Source organism: Dunckerocampus dactyliophorus, chromosome 21 (assembly GCF_027744805.1).
Source record: "Dunckerocampus dactyliophorus isolate RoL2022-P2 chromosome 21, RoL_Ddac_1.1, whole genome shotgun sequence".
In the NCBI taxonomy this organism is placed as follows: Eukaryota; Metazoa; Chordata; class Actinopteri; order Syngnathiformes; family Syngnathidae; genus Dunckerocampus; species Dunckerocampus dactyliophorus.
The window spans coordinates 15,045,105-15,061,607 of NC_072839.1; the positions used below are offsets into that span (position 1 = coordinate 15,045,105).

The 16,503-nt window shown below is 43.5% G+C and overlaps 1 protein-coding gene across 4 annotated transcripts in view; it reads right to left on the bottom strand.

Moving 5' to 3' along the window:
- The window catches only part of LOC129173787 (sodium channel protein type 4 subunit alpha B-like), a 50,845-nt gene extending 34,718 nt beyond the window's left edge, over positions 1-16,127 (bottom strand). For all 4 annotated transcript variants that reach the window (XM_054764913.1, XM_054764912.1, XM_054764911.1 and 1 more), the window contains exons 1-2: positions 16,043-16,127; positions 14,510-14,896 (exon numbers count right to left, since the gene is read on the bottom strand). The gene's annotated coding sequence lies outside the window, so the exon portion shown is untranslated. The remainder of the gene's footprint in view (positions 1-14,509; positions 14,897-16,042) is intronic.
- Positions 16,128-16,503: the final 376 nt, after the last annotated feature.

The following is a 16,503-nucleotide window of genomic DNA, read 5'->3' on the forward strand; positions in this document are numbered from 1 at the left end:
TGGTGGTGGTTGATCTCGCTGCCACCTCGTGTCTTTGGAAACAGTGGATGATGTCAGTCATTCAGTGAAGATAAAAGTAACCTTAAATGTTAATTTATCCCTTTCATTTGTCATTTATATGCATTTTAGGATTGTTTTTATGCATGTAAAACTATCATTATAAAAATCAATCAAAATGTCTTTTGCGTTAATATTTTTGAGAGTCACCCACTGATGACATGATAGACGGGCGATGTAACATAACTGACTTCCGCTTCTGGTTGCCATTTTGTAATCTAGCTGATAGGATGTTAACAAGGAATGACGTTTTCTGATCAAAAACAAATTAAGAATACAGATGCAGAGTATTAATAACACTACAAGTCGCGTGCCATATCGTACGCTGACTGGAGAATGCACGAAAAACCGAAAATTGTGGCACAAGGAAAGGAAAACTGCACTCTTTTTGGGATTTTGCCCATCATCCACAATCCTTATGTGAAACATGAACACATATTTCTTTCCCTTTTATGTGCGTTCTAGAGAGAGAACAAGTTAGCATGAGGGAGCTAACAATGCATGTAATGGGACACACCTATTTCCACTGTAAAGCCCTCGAAAAAACCTTTAACAATGTTTTATCGTCTTATATAAATGCTGTGATCGTGGATTAACAGGTACAATCATGTAATATTTTCAAGGAAAAAACACACCAACCAGGGCGGACGCTAACCAAGGTTCCACTGTATTTAATTCTCACTTTCAGGAGGGTTTTTTTTGTTTTCTATACAATTTATTTACTGTGTTTGTATATTTTTTGTTAATATCGCTTGCATATTTTTGTACCTCTTCATTATGTTAATGCTATTTCAAAGCATTGTTGTGTCACGTATGAGTGTGTGTGTGTGTGTGTGTGTGTGTACGCTCCCGGCCTGCAGCGACACACACAGATGCTAAAAGAAGAGCTAACAATAATTCATACTTTGAACACATTTTCATGATGCATCTTGTGTTTTGATAGACAGCCGAGCTGAGCAAGCAGGAAGTTTAAGCTTGATGAAAGTGGGCGGGGCTCAGCAGGTGCAAGCACCCCCTTTGGCCCCGCCCTGAAGCAGCTCCTGTCAGCGCTCCATGATGGAAGGATGAAGACGTTCAATTCAATTAGCTTGAAAGGAGGAAACACGCGCTGCTCCTGCCGCTGTGGCAGCGGCGGCGGCAGCGCGGCAGCACAGGAACCCATTCAATGATGGTGGGCAGCGGGCCAAGAGAGCTGGCAGACGACCACGGGGGCCGTTTGGCTTGGGGGACGGCGGGGTAGGGAGGGGTGTTCAGTGACCCTGACATGCAGCCGCCTCCGTGCGTCACACGGGAGCGTCGTGTTTGATGACAACGTTTCACACCTCCTTAGCCTCTTGAGAGGCATGGAAGCGTTCCTCGCCAGACGCGTGGCCGCCACCCAAAGGTGCTACATCGCACCAGTAAAGCCACTGTACACTCAAGCTAGATAATGCTGAACACACACAGCAGACACGTGTTGCAGGAAGTGATTCACCTCAGCCTCAGTAACTTCCTGCCAATACGCCGCCCTCTGCTGGTTTGGCGTGCTAAATCAGCTCGTTTAAGAAGGATTCTACAGTATTACTCTGCAGTATAAGCCTGACAATAACAATAATAATAATTAACATCTGGGCTCAATAACACCTGACCTGATGAGCCCAGGAGATGATGATGATGAGCTGACAGTAAGGTAATGAGGAAGACAAAGGCTCAAACACACAAACACACACGTTATGTGCAGCTATAATTTCCATATTAGCTATCAGCGTCTTGCTAAGTGTCCCCTCCCAGAGAATTGGCAGCGGTTATTAAGACACACACACACACACACACACACACACGGGAGCGTGATCAGTTCACATCCTGGTCAAGGTCGCGTTGAAGATAAAGTGTTTTATAGACGTCGTCAAATCGCCATCAGACAGTAACGGAAGCCTCGAGCCTCCAAAGCAGCCATCAACCCTGAAACAACATTTCAACAGCAAATTAAAGTGAAATACAACAAGCGATCCTCTTAAATGTCTTCTCAAAGTCAAACTCCACACTTAAGGCTGTCACACTTGCACACGGGTTCACTCTCCGCCATGTATTCTTCATCGTCATCATCACTTCCTTCGCTCTCCCGCTTCCTCCTCGTTGATGTGAACACATCTTTCGCGACTAGCCGTCGTTTGCTGGCTGACTTGCCAACATGTTAGCCTGCCTGTTAGTGCCGTGTGCACACGACAAACCTTTCCACTACGTTTCATGTTTCTACAGTCAAATCTTGTCTTTTTGCGCGTCACAAGTGAAGTTTAATATGACCATCCTCACTGCGCATTTGAAGAAAGCTTTTGGCCACACCACGGCTTCCTGAAACATCCACCGGTGTTTGAAACATAATGTCAGGTTGAAATGCTTCATTGGGCACGGCGAGCCTTGCTACATTATGCAAGTGGCTGATAAAACTATACACGACATGCATCAAGAAGTACACCTAAAACCTACTGTTGCTAACTATTAGCCTCTATTTGAGTAATATTACTTGATCAAGCCTTTTCTAACATTCCACGCTGCTGAGCAAGTAATAAAAGTATGTATGATATCACGAATATCGGAAGTGAAAAAGTTGTATCGGGACACCCCTAGTCTGCATGGCAAATCTTGCCAGGATCAACGATAAGTTCCATCCTGGCGAAGAAAGAAGAACTCCAAGAAGCTCACATTGAAGAAGGGGTAAAGGTGTCAACACAAACGATCAAAGATGTTGAGAAGTTGTTCGAGTGGATCAATGAAAAGCAGTTCCTCCCTCCTTGACATTTCTCCCATAGGCCAATAATGGTCTTCAATAAAGGCAAAACTGATGTTCACTGCTCATTTATCCATTTCATTTCTCATTTATATTTTTATTTCTTATTGTTTTCTGTTTGTAAAACTCTTGAAATGTTTTTTTTTGTTAATATCTTTCAGTGTGGAACAGATTTACATGATTTCTTATGGGAAAAACTGCTTTGGCTTCCGTACATTTGGGCTTTCGCAGGACTTTCGAGGTTTCACTGTACTCACAAAAGCGCCAAACGACACCACTTTTATTTAAAAGCGGCCTCGTGGCAACAGCACCTTTGCTCACATGAGTCATTATCAATTTATTCATCTTTCATTCCTCGCTGCATCTTTTAACAGTTTAGCTGCAGGAAACATGCGTCAGTATGCGAAGATGACAGTCGTCAGGCCGAATGAGTGAAAATAACTCAAATATTAAGCAAAACAGAATGATGGAGGTAGCGAGCGAGCTAACGTTGTTGTTGTAAAAAAACAAATAAATGCATGAAATAATAAAGAAGGCAAGAGCAGTGTGAAATAAGATACACACACTCACACAAATAGAAAGCTATGTGTCCTTGCATTCGAGTGCACGTGTGTGTGTATGTGTGTGTGTGTGTGTGTGCACTCTCAAAGTATGCATCAGTGTTTCATTTACATATGCGTACACACACACACGAGGCACTGTGGGGAAAGAAAGCTGCTTAGTGCAGTCAAAAGTTGATGAAAATGAGATGGAAGCATAAAAAATTGTCCAAAATGTCTTTCTAAGATGAAGAATTGAGATTTAAGAGGTCTAGTCCACTTCCTGATTGATCTATTAATGGATTAGGAGGTGTGTTTGAATACTTTTGTCCACAAAGCGTATGTGAGCATGTGTGCGTACAGTATGTGTGTCAGGTGTCAGGTGATCAACGTCTCTCCTTCCTCACACAGAGTCGCCTTTCAGCTGAGGTTACATCTGATGACATCACATCTTCTTTCAATCTGGGCTGGATCCACAACCACACACACACACACACACACACACACACACACACATGAACACACACAGAGTGACACACTTAGACAAATTCATTATTCACACAAGGGCCGCACTCAGGTTGTCGGGTCTTAAAAAGAGCAACACACTCCTAACATTCTCACTGACGGGTCAAAGATCAAAGACAAAGTTCTACTTCCTGTTTGCAGAGACACCGTGACGCCCTCTGCCATGTTGTTGGGTTTTGTTTTTTTTTTACCCCTGAAACAGTAGTCTCTGACAGAGAAGAGCTAGTTAGAGCTAAGCTAACCTAGATAGCACGGCTACTGCGACAGGTGTTACCATGGAGATAAATAATTTTGTGAGAAAGACGTTCACGTTTCACTTCCTGTCTCATTTTTATGCCCCACCCCCTTCCTCCTCCTCATGTCTGTCTCACACACACACACACCCCCCAAAACAACAGGTGGTCCATTACAATGACTGCTGTAAACAACTGCAGGTGGCATGACAGCATGCGTGTTTAATGCTGTCACAATCACAATTTTATTTTTTTGCTTCAAAATGACACAATAATACAGTAAAACTACACATTTTGTTGCGGCCTTTTATTGTGGCCAGCCAAAGGCACACCTGTGCAATAATCATGCCGTCTAATCAGCATCTTGATATGTGTGGCCTGAACTAAAAAACGGAAGGCACGAATAGTGTGGGAGAGGGAACTGCTGAGTAGAAGACGTGGCTTTGGGCATGATGATCAGTTAGTAACGGAAACTCACAATAAAGATCCGAGAGGCTACAGGAATCACTTGAGAATTCCCTCCGACTTGCTCCAAGAGGTGGTGGAAAAGTTCACCCATTCATGAGAATGAGGCACGCTTTGATACGCACCGCCCACATTGTTTGAACATAAGTTATGGTGCGTTCACGACTAATTCACGGAAATTATGCGTGTGACACATTTTGAGCATTTGAAAAAAAAAAAAAAAAACCTGGCGCGCAGCCCCGCACAGTTTACACACGCTTCCCACCTGTTTACGACCAATTTACACGTCACAAGTCCGTGGGGTCAGAAAGATTGGGGACCGCTGATATGGAGGATCTTTGACGAGCCTTTTTGCAGTAAGTCCTTAAAAACAGCAGACCACTCCTGTCATATAGAGGATCTTTGACGAGCGTAAACAAATTGCACTAGCGGATACAGATGCGCAGTGATTTAAAAAAACGATATGTTTACGAATATAACATCTCGATTTGTGAGTGTCCTTGCTCTCCAAAATCGTATTGAGGTAATCTCCCACAGTGGCCATCTTTCAGCCTCGTCATCGCTCAGTGTCTCACACGCACACACACAAAAAGCTTCCTTCATTAGGCATCAATATTCAGGTTCATTTTAATTTAGCACCAAAGGAGGTCAGACAAAACGCTCATCACCCTCTTATAGCATCGTCACGCACAAGCGCACACACACACACACACACACACACACACGCACAGAGCACAGAGCACAGTCAGGAGTGTGTTGTTGCGCGAAAGGTGTCAGTCACGCCTCGGTGTGTCACTTGATAAAAAAGAATAAAAACTTTTATTCCGTCGACTCAGGCGGGTCGTGACCTTGGGGCTAACGCAGCGGCGGCCTCTGCGCGTCCTTGTCGGCGTCACTAAAGTGCATCCTCGCATGCTCGGTCAATCACATTCCAGAAGAATGACCTTATATTCTTATGATTATACTACACCAGTACATTCCATGCCAACTTTACTGGACTTGAAAGCAACACTATTATGTGCGACCCACTTAGATTTATCCTATTTGAGTCTCTCTGCACCACCTTGGGTCTGTTATTCTTCCTGTGTGTGTGTCTGCACGTGTGTGTCACGCTGTTCTCTCGCTCCCTGGTGGCTGATTAAATCAGTTTCTATTAGCACACGCCCCCGTCCCCCCACCCCACTAGCTTGTGTCAACAGATCACAACTGACACTGTTTTATTGTGTTCTCGTAAAGACCAGCATGAAGCCTTCAATATGTCTGCATTGTGTGTTTAAGTGTGCTCAAGCTTCAACATGACATGGAGGGCTATGCAACTGAATTGTTGTGGGTGGTGGTGGTGAAAAGCTCAGGACCAGAGATGGCAGACTGGGACCGCATGCCGCTAGTTGAATAGCCCTGTTCTCAGCCACCATGGCCTGTGTTGTCTAATATGTACACACATACGTACACATACGTACACACGTGCACAAGACTGATGGAGTGTTTCCTGTGTGTTTGTGCTGCTCTTGAACCACTAAACTGATGACGCCACATTGCAAGGACAGAGCGCACATGCACACACACACACACACACACACACACACGCAGCAGCCTTGTCCATCACAAGCCGCCATGCACGCCCGTCTGCCATCGATCCGCGTCTCTCTCGCTTCACTGATCATTCCATCATTTCCTGCAATAGGCAACACAACTTCCTGTAAAGGCAGCCGCCTGCTCAGTCATTTTGGAGGGAGGATTTCGGACACTAGGGTGACATTTGACCTGCCTGGGTCTACATAGGACATTAAGACTTTATACGACACCGCCTAAAATCTTTTTTTTTTCATCTTTTTTTTTTAAACTTCTGTGACTTTTTTTGTTCAGAATAATCATCATTTATTATTTCAACAATCTTGTTCAGAATTTTACAATTACCATGGGTTAACTTGTTTTTACTCTTGAATAACAGTTCAATTCTAAAATGTAAAAAAAAATTTGCTTTAAAAAGGTTTTATGATGGTGAAAGTTGAACACTGCAACAGATCATTTCCATTGTTTCCGTTAGGGAGGTTCTGCTGTATGCAGTGGAACCTGCTTAAATCCACCCCACTTCAGCTTTGTTCTTTTTATTACTACTTAGTCAACGTTGACACGCACGATAGACACTGTTGCCAACTCCTCAGTGAGAAAAGTAGCTATTGGCTGTCCCAAAAGTCACTAGAAGATGTCATCGGCAAATGTGCATATGATTTGTATATAATGTTGTAACAGATGCTGTAGGAAAAAAGCATAACCTCGTAGGAGAGACAACAAAGCAAGTAAAAACACCTTAATTACGTTTAAAACTACAAATAAACTTGATTCTTGAGTTGTTCATTTCAAATTGGCCATCACTTCATCAAAATAAAACTAATTTTATTATTTTATCTCAGCCAGCACCTCTCAAAGTCTAGACAGCGTAATAATTACATCTGGACTCGCCTCCAGCCCTTTAAATCCCGCTCTGTAAAACAGGGTGAGATCCAACCTGTGCCTCGTGCATGCGTGATTCATGGAAGCGTAGATGCTCTCGGTGTGCCACGGGAGTTGATGCACTGACGGCTTGTGGCTGCTTTGCGGTGGGGCAGACCTCTCAGCAGCCCCCACTGCTGCTCAGTGGGAACAGAAACTGCAGATCAATACGTGCTTTCACAGGTCCCCAAACACCAGAAAACGCTCCAACGACATCAGAAAAAGTCGCTAGATTTGTCGCTAGTCGCTGATGAGAAAATATGTCGCCAAGAGGGTTTGGAATGTTGCTAGATTTTGCAACAAAGTCACCAAGTTGGCAACACTGAACACAGAATTTGAGAGCCAAAGGGGTCATTTGTTTGAAAAATGGGTCCGTTTATGTTGACGTGTCGAAGTATTGTTAACTTCATCATTCACACAAAGCAGCATGAAATGACAACAGTAACAAAACTGCTCTCTAGTTGCACAGCATTAAGACGTGCACACAGTGACTTCCTGCTCATTGCAAAGTAAAAGTAGGCAGTATTAACCTAGATCCTACCACAGCAACTAACACAATGCACCTATTTAAAGCTTTTTTTAATGGTTAGCCACAAGAAAGATTTCATCATTGCCACTGTAGTCAAGACATACAACAAAATTACTGCAGCAGCTGTTAGATAAGACTACAAAATAATAACATTTGCACAAATGGGGGAAAATCATTTCAACAAACTGTCATCGGTTGAAAAAACCTTTATCATTATCGTCCGTTGACATTATTAGTTTTGTCCACAACCGCTTATGTCAATGTGAGCCAGCCAATCGGAGGGGCGCTGACATAAGCGGTTTCCACTGTGTTACCAATGAAACATGTTTGTTTACCGTTGCGGCGGGAGCTTGATGTCTGAGATAAAAGGGTGGAGGCTTAAATATTGGTGATAAACATAATCTAACACCCACCCCACACCCACCCCCACCCCACAGTGAACACTGGGACACGCTCCAAGTCTTTTCTATAGGAGACGCCATCAGCTGAGCAGCAGCACGCCGCTTACATCACCTGTGAGTTCTCGTCAGGACTCTAAACGACGGCTGGGGGGACGCCAAACCACTCGCCAGAGAAGTAGAAAAGTGGGCCAGTGATCGGAGCCAGCTCAGAACCCCCCACCATCTCTTACACACGCACACAGGCACAGACACACACACACACACAAAAAAGGCTGGATCGCTTCCACTGTCACAGCAGAGTTTTTCTGTGAAAAAAATCCTGATGGATAATGATGGATGAATTCATCACTCTCATCATCATCCTCTTCCTGAACAATCATCATCTCTTAATAACACAAGTACTTTCCAGAAAGTTCTATTCTTTGTTATGTGTTACTCTTAATTAGATGCCTGGAACAAATTGTCGTGAAAATGACGATTCTGCATCAATCACATTGGATGAGACGGATGGGACAGAATTTCAAGCACGCTGCCTTAAAAACACTTAAAGACACGTGACTATCATTCATCAGCGCAAAGATGGAGGAAGAAAGATGGCGAACAGGAGGAGTCCTTATAGGAGGTATACAGAGTGCGCCGGACGACCCGGGAGGCGTCAAAAAGAAGGCGATGGGGGCGCGCTGACATGGCCACCCCTCATCAAAATAAATCAGCAGCTGTAAAGTGTTTTAAAGTGCCGGCCCGGGTGAGCGGCGCTGATTTAGTGCACCCTGCTCCGTTTTTAATGACCAGAACATCTGAGTCACATTTAAGGTTTTAGTGCTCGTCTTCACTGCGTCCGAGGGCAACGACGACGCAGAAATAAAAATATGACGCTGGTGACCCAAATTCATCTCCATGTTGTTTTTGAGGATAATTAGGCACGTTTACAGTTATGCTGCCTAAAACTGCATCATTTATTTCTGTGTACTCAAGGTCAGAAAACAGGTTGGATGTGGTTTTGGTTTGGATTTGGCAGCAATGTAAACACGACATGTAAAAATGCTGCACAAACATGTGGTGCGTTACCTCTGTATGGCGATGCTAAATCACGTGACCTGAGAGAGAGACTCATCTCCAAGGTCTGCTGTTCAGACAGCAGAGGCCACCGTGAGGTTGCCGTATGCGTTGCGATGGGGGGCAGGGGTCGCCTGCATTCAGAAATGTGTCTCCGTCGAGACTCAACAACAACAGGGTGTTAGCTGTTAGCTTCACATGTCTCTAAACTGCGGTGAATTGTGTTAGCGTGATTAACGCAAACATTGTGAGTCACGGTTAGAGCGGACAGGAGCGAACAAGTGTCGAGTGGATGTTGGTGAAGTGAGGGGAAAAAAACCTTCCAAGTCTGTCGCTGTCCTCAAATCAAACGCACCCGACATGCTCTGACCCCGTAATGATTTAAAGGTCCAACATGTGCGCTGCTCGCATTGCTTCTGCTGTTGCCATAGTAACAGATGCCACTCGTGAAGCCCAAAGTACAGCGTGCTGATGAACAGGTAAAATCACTGTGTGTGTGTGTGTGTGTGTGTGTGTGTGTGTGTGTGTGTGTTCCAGATTCAAAGATTGTGTGATGATTGAGAGGCAGGCGACTCCACAGGGTGTGATTTATAACTGTACCTTACACCCCCCCAAGCCATAAACCATCACACACACACACACACACACACACACACACACACATATATATGCACTAATGAAAACATGCTGAATGTTTCTCTTCACAGTTTCACACACTCGTCACATGAAGACAAGTGTGCACTGCCCACAGGGTACAATATCATCGAAGACTTGCAAGTCAACTTGGATTTTGACATCAATGACTCGGGACTTGATTCAGACTTCAGTCCGATGACTTGAAAATAATTGAGATTTTCAGTGAACATGCGTCCAAAAAGTTTTAAGAACAAACAATGTATGTGTGGATTACATAAGTCCTGAATGCTACGTCAGCACTCATTTTCTGTCTTTTTCTTGTCACACGGGTCTTATGTTTAAAAAATACAACAATTCAAAATGCATTGTATTTGTCAAATCCAATGGATTGTTCCAATGTTAAAAGGGTTTTATTTGGGAGACACTAAACAATGCTTTTGACTCAAAAATGTCAAGCCTGTGACTTCGGACCCATCTTGTCTTGGCACGAGACTTGACTTGGACTTGCACGTCTTTACTTGAGACTCTCGTCGCTGACTATTTTATACGTTGCAAACAAAGTGTTGTGTTGACCCCAAAATGTGTCCGTCCATAGGAGACATTCCATTTTGCAAACAAGACAAGTTATGTGGAAGCTTTAAAGCTCCTTGCAAGCAGTGCGAGACTCGCTAAGCTCGACGAGGAGTGACAGTCAGTATATGGAGGGGGGGTGTGGGGGGCTCCGCTGGTGTGCCGTGCGCACGTGGACGTTCACAGAGGAGGCCAAGCCGCTTTGCTGACACGGACGTCTCGGCAGAGTCGGACAGTTAGGGAGTTGACGAGTTGACTTTTAAGAGTATTTAGCCGAGCTGCTTTCTATGGAGCGCCATTAATTAAAGTGTCAGATTAGAGACGGAATTCAAGAGGAAGCGACGCGGCTTCACGCCATGACTCATCGCCTTCGCGCGCAGGTGGACGTCTGCACAGCACACTTGTGTAACCGCGCCTTCCAGCAAGCGGTCCAGTCTTGGTGTGGAAGTGTGCGTAGGCGGGATCAGCTTAGGTAGATAGCATGAACTCAAAAGAAGAGGAAGGCCACACAGAGAACAAAAGCATAACAAAAGGAGGACATCTTTCTTCTTGACATGAAGGAGACAGGCTTTGTTTTTTTCTCTTCTTCCCATTCTGGAAGTGACCATTCTCGGTCCACAGGATAGCTCCGCCCCCCTTTAGGTACCTACTTGGTACCACAAGAGAAGTGCTAGTACACTTCACAACATATGAAGACATGAAACATGAAAACTGAGGCAAACTGAACTGCTTGTTGTCGAGTTCAACAAGTTTACACAATGTTGTCAGAGTAACATTAAACAGAAGCCACGAAAGACCCAAACGACACATGCTGTCACTCCAGCCCCCGTACATCCAAATAAAACGTGTACAAGACCTCAGCTCAATAAACAAAAATATCTTTAAAAAGTTTCTTTCTTTCAGTAGTTCTATTAAAAAATATTCTTACATTCTATAGATTCGGCCTCATCACTGCATGCAGGAGGAGGTAGGAGGGGAGAAGCAGAAGCCCGGCGGCTCCAGTCAAAGTGACAACGTCTGCGGTGGAAGAATTAGTCAGCAAGGAATAAGCGGTAGCTCAGTAATGTGGAGGTACTTGGAATTCAGAGCATAAAAAAATCTTTTTTACCACCTTGTGTGAACGTGTGAAGCTGCGCACTGTCTGCCGCGCTCCTGTTGCTTTTCTCATGAAAGGAAAAGAAATGGGTGTGCTATTATAAAGAGGTGTCCTATCACATTACTAAGATCTGGCCCCTGTTACAACATTGGAAAAAACAGCTTTAAAAAGCTGCTGAAAAAGATGGACTCGCGATGTCCAGCCAGCTTCGCAGTCACAATTATTTAGCACGACAAGCTCTAACACAAATGTACAAGGAAGTTAGACAGACAGTTGCTAAGCCTGATGCACTTGACAGGTTGGTGTTCCTGGCACAGAATAAGGACACACTTGTGTCTTCTAAAAATGTTTACCTAAAAAAAACTGTTCAATTGAAAGTATTTTTGAATTGCTGACATTTTCAAATTTCCTCTTAAACCGGGCACTCCTTCATATTTTGTTCTTTTGTTATTTGCTGATTTGAACATAGCTAAAGGTTTGTTAGTAAAAAGATTGTATTTGGCTTTTTCTATATTCATTTGAAAAAGACAATGGCCTACTTTATTTTAGAGGCTATTTTTTTCATGTGCATCTTGCACAAAGCTTTGAAATTTCCAAAAACATCCTTATGTTAAGTATTTAGTTTAATAAAACAACTTGACACCCATATTTGGCTTTGATTTTGTCTAAACTCAATATCGAGATATATATATCGTACATCGATATTCAAACTAAATACATCGGGATATGAGTTTTGGTCCCTATCGCCCAGCCCTAGTTAGAGATAATGGCATACTGTAAATTAGAAAAATCATCAGTATGACCCCAAGTTTTTAATGGGAGTAAATTTACTCATCTCATGTGCAAATTATGACGTCAACAGGCTCAGAATTTGTCAGATCCTTGTCCGGCTCATCAAAATGTCTGATCCACTTGTGATACTCTTCCTCAAGCAAACCCAGCCATCATCATATTCATTTACAGCGGGATCTTGAACACCACTGCTGCCACAAAGGCTATTATTACATAGATAGATATAAAATATCTATCTATCGATTATGCCTGTGAATATTGTCATCCATCAAGGTCATTGTATTTTCAGGTCATATCTATTAGCAGTGTATTTTTTGCAGAGGAGTCTCCTGCGGATCGTACCGTGTATGCCGCTATTTCCGTGTTTTTTTTACATTCTCGCAACCCCTCTCACTATTTGGTGTTTTGACAACCCACCATGTCCGCCCCTGCTGCCCCAAACACAGTTTAGCAAACACTGTGTGTGGACTGTCATGGCAAGCGGACGGGCTGCCGCACACGCAGAGGGCTTCCAAGTCTATACACTTATACACTTTGCATAGAAACGCCCACAAATGGTGGTCAGATTGAAGTTACAGATGTCCGCCATCTCCTGGTGTAAAGTATTAACTACATGAGGCAACAATATTTGCAGAAATGAGTTGTAAAATTCAGCAATGTTGTTTGTCGCAATTTTGCGACTTCAGCACTTAAAGTGCTATGTCTTTTAAGGTTGCATGACAGTTTAATTTGGACCGCCACAGACAATTTTTTAAAGAATTGGGATTCCCTCTTGGCCCTCGCTCACAAACACATGATAATGGGACAGTGTAGCTTGTCATTCCAGCTCCGTACAGTAGATGCCATCGTAACACTTCTTAACAAACCTCACATGCACATACCACAACTGACTTGGTCCCGCATTATAACACATTGGTTCTATGAGATATCAGATGTACAATGATGTGTACATTATCTTGAAAATAAACTCACACCTACACACACTTACATGGACCCCAGCAAACATCATGAATGATGTGACTGACATGCGTTTTTTTCAATCATTATTGTCCCCATCAATGTCAATTTGAAGAAAGGAAAATGCCGAGACAGATTTTAAGATGGCAACAGTTTGACCCCGCAACAGATCAATTTTCATTTCCATTAGTTCCAACGGGAAAATTTGTTTGAGCTCTTGACGTCGAAAGAGAGAACAAATGTAAAGTAAATGAAGATAGCTGTTCTCAGGTTTCATACCTTCCTCAAACACACACACACACAATCCCGCTAAAGCATAATAAGCAGGAGGCGGGGCCACAAAGCAACGGCGCTGCCTCGTCCGTCAAACAACGACTCGTGTTGGAGGAAAGGTCAGGCCCGCTGCTGCCGTACTGAACAAACAGCAGCCTCTCAGCTACACACACACATGCATACACACGCACAAATGCGATGCATGCGAGGCAGGCGGTGGACACCTGTTGTTGGAGACGTGTTGACACAACAGCACAATGTTCATGTCGTCTTCTCCAAGCCCGGAATCCCTCTTTCATGCTCAAGGTCGCACACGGGGGGGATGACAGGACACTGACCCCTGTCACCCCCGCCCCACCTTCATCATCATCACCCAAAAATGTACTTCTGCACAAAAAAATGTGACATCACTTGACAACCAACCTGCCTCAACCTCCCTTCTCTTCCTCTCCGCGCCACCATCACAACGCCGGCAACAACGCTCGGCCATCAGAAAGCCTCTAGAATGTTCCAGTCACATTTCATCATCAACGCTCGGACGAACAGAAAGGTGAAAGGTCGCCGCCTAAGCCCACCTCGACAAAAAAAGGACACCTTGAGGCGGGAGATGAAAAGTAGGGCCTTGCTTTGATTTGCTTTGAGGATCATGAGCCGATGAGCTGATCAGAACCAATCAGTGCAGCAGCTCACTTGAAAGATGCAGAAGAAAAGGAGAGAACGAGATAAGAAGCTTCGGCAATGTTCTCACCCTCGGTAAAACATGCTTAGAAGAAGACAGTTCCAATGACTAGTGTCCATTTAAAGTAAAAGTGTTAAGTCATAAGAAATAAGTGCTTGTCTTCCATAAACATATGAAGCTTAATTAATGGAAAGAGAGCGCAGCAGTGTTGCATAGGAACAGAGGAAACTGCCCCCACTCCACACACACCCCTTGGGGGCCAAAGTGTGTCCCAGCAGGCAAGAAGACGGGAGGAAACATTTACTTTAAATAGAAATACATCAGCTTTCACTTTCAAACTTTGTATCATCAACGCAATTAGAAAAGGTCAGAGTTCACCTGGGTGTCGGGGGGGGGGGGGGGGGGGGGTCGAAGCTCACAAAACAAAAGTGCTTTACTTACGTGTGAAGTGTTTCAAACAAAAGTGTGCCCGTTTTCTCGTTCTTCACATCGCCCGCTTGGTGCACGCGTGTGCGCGTGAGGAGGAAGTTCGTCCTTTACATCCAGCCGATGTGATGAAGATGAAGGGGAGGGAAGTACATGGGGCGCGCACGAGCCGTTACATCTTTTTTTGGATGTTTTTTGTTGTGTGCGCACACCTTTCAAAATAAAAGTCCTCCCTCCAGCTGTTGCTCCTCTTGAGAGACAAGTCAACAAAAAAGGTGTGAAGGGGGGGGGAAACAAGTTTTGTCGTCAGAACATTGGTGCCGCTCGTCCGTGCGTTTGTTGGTAGCCTGGCTGAGCTCACTGGGCCGCCGGACTCCCAACATCCCCGTCGCTTGATCGCCCCTTGGAGAGAGAGAGAAAGAGAGAGAGAGAGAGAAAGAGAAAGAGAGCGAGACACAGACAGAGTATCGCGAGGTTATGCCTTTGTCTCGCACACACGTGCACGGAGTCCTGTTTCCCTCACCTCAGTCCACATTCATTTCCAATTCTGTGCCACGTAAACTATGACATTTATCAGCCCGCACTGTAAATAAACGGCACATTAAGTATATGTTTAACATACACAAGTTCAAACTGTGGATAACTTAGGTAAACTACTGCCAATGTAGTTTAAAACTAGGTAACTGCAGTATTACCAGCAAAGTGCATATGAAGTTGCTGCCGGACACTACTAAGCATATACGGTATGTCAACATTAACTACCTGACTGTGTATAAGTTATCTATACTGAACTATCGAAAAATTCTCAGCCTAACCAGAAAAGTATGAGTAGCTCAAACTAACCAAACCGTGGACAATATAGTTCAAGCTACGTGTATACAGTATATCAACATGAGCTGTGTATAAAAGGTATGTACATAAATTCCAACTCGCTCTGTATAAATTAGCTCGCTATCCAAAGTAGCTCAGACTAACCAATTATTGACAATGTAGTTTAAACTAGGTAACTATGGTATATGTAGCAAGCAAAGTGTATGTAAAGTTGGCCAGACGAGCTAAACGTTGGACAAGCAAGCTAGCTTTGTATAAATCAACATTAGCTATCTGTATAAAAAGGTACATAGATTCAAACTAGCTGTGATTACGAATTATACAAAATAGCTCAGACTAGTTAACTACAGACAATGTAGTCTAAACTCGGTAAATATAACAAAGTCTATATAAGAATTCTCAAAACCAACCTTAACTTTCTAACTGTGTGTAAAGTTTTATAAACTAGCAAATTGAGTTTAAGGTAGTTATATAGGAACCTGTTCAAAGCTAGATTGCCTACTGTTTTATTAAACTAGACAAACAAACAACTGGTGTAACAAAGCAGTTTAAAGTTGTTTACATGTTAGGACTTGGAGAGAATAGCGACACAAAAGTGACTTTTTGTGATTTGGGCATAAAACTGTTAAACTATACAGTTAACAGAAATGGATAAATGTGATCATTTTAGCTCTTAGATGATGCTTGGTCTAACACCAAAGATTTCAGCAAGCTTACCTCTTTTGTTAGCCTTTTTGAAACAAAGTTTGATCTTCTGTGTTGCATTTTACAACCCACTGTCTACTTTTCAATTAAAAGTAAATACTGGGTTGTAAAATGAAATTTTTTATTCTCTATTATTCCCCAGCATGGGCAACTGTGACAAGTGCACAGCAACAATCGCCCCCTGGTGTCTGGCGGTATTTATAGCTTTTTTTAGTGCACCATTGGTGTTTGTTAGACTGTTTTCTGTTGACACGCAATGAAAATGATTTACATGCCAGGCCTCGTTCTGTTTTTATTCCATTTAAGAAACTATTCACACATTAATGAGCTTTTATGGGAAGTGTGTGTGTGTCCTGAGTGCGTATGTGTGCAGGTGTCAAATGGGTTAGATATGGATCATAGCTGCTATGTGACACATGAGCTTTATTAGCAAACCGTGTGTATGTTTAGTTAGTGCACTCGTGTGTGTGTGT